Raw genomic sequence first — 3,365 nt, 5'->3', positions numbered from 1 at the left:
GGATGTGAGGCAGCAAAGTTCTTGTGGCTCATGGGCAACAGCACACTTTTAGCCAACATCTGTGATATGCCAAGAACTTGCCAGTCCCTGACTGCTGTTCTAATGAGGTATGCAACTCTTACATGACAGTAAGGATTTTCTAAGGTCAAGAAGCCTATGAATGATCAATTCAAGACTGGTTTAGTCTAGTTCTATGACCTGAGCTACCACAGATACCACATTTTTTTTTTTGTGGGAGGTTTGTTTAATTCTGTACCAATACTCATTTGTTTCCTGTTTCCTAGATGTAGGTGACAGGGTGAACTTCAAGGATACTTAACCTTAAAGACTGACATTTACCAAGTTGCCGCTATGAGGGTGTTCCTCCACCTACCCACCTACCTACTCCTGCTTTCTTATCATGGCATTCCCCTATACTGGGGCACTGAACCACACCTCCCACTGGTGTCCAAAAAGACCATCCTGTGCCACATATGTAGCTGGAGCCATGGGTCCTTCCATGTGTACTCTTTGGTTGATGGTCCAGTTCCCAGGAGCTCCGGAAAGTCTGGCTGGTTGGCACTGTTGCTCCCCCCCCCATGGGGCTGCAATCCCCCTCAGCTCCTTCAGACCCTTCTCGAATATTTAACATAACCTAGAGTCTTCTGAGAAGAGTGCCTGGATGAATTACCTACATTAGATTGTCCTGTGAGTTTGTTTTGATTGTTGTTTGGGAAGGAAATGCCCACCTTGAATGTGGGGGGCAGTGTTTCCTGGATCAGGTCCTGAAAGGAGCAAGAGTATAGAAAGCCAGCTGAGATGATCAGCCAGTAAGAAAAGACCCTGTCATTTCTCTCTACTCTTTTTTTTTCACTGTTCAAGGTTTATTTGGTATTTTCGTTGGCATGACACTTGAGTGATTGGTTCCATAATCCATATGCAGATCTTACATTTCACATAATATTGCAATGTATACTACAGACACATATAATACATAAAATATCCTGTAGAACACTTATGCACAAGACATGCAAAATGGACTTACAAAATGGACACTGGAGCCAGGTTATCACTAACTGGGAACTTGTTGGCCTAGGCATATTTGGTGAGGCTGCGCAGGGCAGCAATGCAGCAGGCTCACAGGGTAATCGAAGCCTGCACATAGTTGGCAGTGTGTCTCAGAGACAGTGGGACTGTTATACTAACCAGGTTAGCAGTAAACAAGTACCACTTGGCAGCAGGGCAGAGCTGTGGGAACTGAGATTTTTTCCCCAGACCACCTCAACACCACTGTACTAACCACAGCTCAGATGAGAGTGTGTGGTCTCCATAGAAACCCTGCTGCAGCCTGGGCAGTGAAGTGCTAGGACACTGGGAAGACTTTAGAACTGCAGCTCCTTCTGGATTCCCCAGAGGGTATCTGCACTCTTCTTCAGGCCGGCCTCTTCCTCAGGAGTCAGTGTCACCTTCACAACATCTGAGATTTCATTTTGTCCCAGGATACATGGGGCACTGAGGAAGACATCATCATTGATCCTATAGAGACCCTTAATCATGGTGGAGATGGGATGCACCCGTCTCAGGTTCTTCATTATGCCCTCAGCCAAGTTGGTCACAGAGAGGCCAATGGCCCAGGATGTGTAAACTTTCAGCTTGATCACCTCATATCACTGTCAACCACCTGCTTTTGAACATCCTTCCACTGCTCCTTATCTGCATCAGTGCCCAGTTCTGGGTTCAGAGACTTCAGGGAGACACTGGCAACGTTCACATCACTCCACATAGGCACATTGGAGTCTCCATGTTATCCCAGGACCCACCCGTGACAGCTCAGCGGGTGAACCCCCAGCCTTTCTCCCATCAGGTAAGGGAACCGAGCTGAATCCAGATTGCAACCACTTCCAATAACTCGGTTTTTGGGAAAGCCACTGATTTTCCAAGCAACGTAGGTCAAGATATCCACTGGATTTGAGAATATAAGCAGCTTGCAGTGTGGACTGTACTTCACAATGTTGGGAATGATGAATTTGAAGATGTTCACATTTTGCTGGACCAGATAGAGTCGGCTCTCTCCCTCTTGCTGACGGGCCCCCACTGTGATGATGACCAGCTTGGAGTTTGCAGTTACACAATAGTCTTTGCTGGAGACAATTTTTGGTGTTTTAAGGAAGAGGCTGCCATGCTGGAGATCCATCATCTCTCCCTTCAGCTTGTCTTCCATGACATCAACAAGGGCAAGCTCATCTGCCAAGTTCTTCATTAAGATACTGATGGCACAGGCCATGCCAACAGCACCAACCCCAACAACTGTAATCTTGTTCTGGGGGACCTGTTCTTCCTTAAGAAGATTCACAATCAGCTGGTCCTTGAGGGTTGCCATCTTGGACTTTGAATCTTTTGAGATTGCTAGTGCACGATGGGGGGCGACTGGCGAGCAGCAGTAGTGTGGCCTGGGCTTGGAAACAGTGGCTCCAGCACCTCTCTCTACTATTGACTGCAGATTTGATGCTACTACATGCTTGGCCACCTGCCTTGACTTCCCTCAATAAGACTGTAACATAGAATTATAAGCCAGCTATATAAACCCTTCTCTTAGGTTGCTGTTGGTCAGGACATTTTTATCACAACAACAGAAAAGAACCTAGGGCAGGAAGGTTGTGTATAAATTCTTATAATTACTGCTCATCACAGTATTGCTGAAACAGTGTGCTGGGGCCCCTGTGAATGGGAAATTGGTAATTCAAGAGTTCTTTAATTGTACTTTCTTCTGTCTTCACTAGGACAAATTTAAATGCTTTTTCCCCTGTACATCCAGAACTTTCACTTTCACTTCATGAATTAGAAGAATTTGCATCAGTGTATGATTGTCTCCATAACTTCTTGTGGAAAGGCCCTGAAGGAGAGTTCATCTTTGTTATTTATTTGCTTTCAATGCCTCTGAAAGTGTTTGCTGAGGAACCAAATCCATAGCAAGAATTGCAAGAAAATGTGAAAAATCTATAGAAAGCATGCATGGCCCTTGAGATACAACACACAGGTTGGAGTGGGAAAATAACACCACATTGCATTTATGAGCCTCCTATTTGAAAATGGACAGTGACAAGACATGGCAAACATTAATTAATAAAGTAGAGATGCTGGTAGCACTTGGGAAAAGCTGAAGAAATGTGTTTCATCATTAGGATACTTAGATTACTCCATCATTTAGCAAATGATTTAACACATGTGATTTACTTCTAGCTTCAGTGAGGTACCACAAAATGATGTCATGTTTCAGATGAAGAATCTCTGGACCAGGTTAAGTTAACTTTGAACTTCAGCAAATCACAAGCTAAAATTGTTGTAGGAGCAATATGTAAAGTGAAGTTTTTATTATTTCAAGTCTT

The 3,365-nt window shown here is 44.5% G+C and overlaps 1 pseudogene across 1 annotated transcript; it reads right to left on the bottom strand.

Annotated features, from left to right (window-relative positions):
- Nucleotides 1–1,275: 1,275 nt before the first annotated feature.
- On the bottom strand, nt 1,276–2,392 carry LOC116081767 (annotated as a pseudogene). Its single transcript, XR_004114998.1, has one exon. The product of XR_004114998.1 is annotated as an L-lactate dehydrogenase A chain pseudogene (transcript).
- Nucleotides 2,393–3,365: the final 973 nt, after the last annotated feature.

This window comes from Mastomys coucha, unplaced genomic scaffold (genome assembly GCF_008632895.1).
Source record: "Mastomys coucha isolate ucsf_1 unplaced genomic scaffold, UCSF_Mcou_1 pScaffold7, whole genome shotgun sequence".
Classification (NCBI taxonomy): domain Eukaryota; kingdom Metazoa; phylum Chordata; class Mammalia; order Rodentia; family Muridae; genus Mastomys; species Mastomys coucha.
This window is presented reverse-complemented; position numbering and strand designations above follow the sequence as displayed.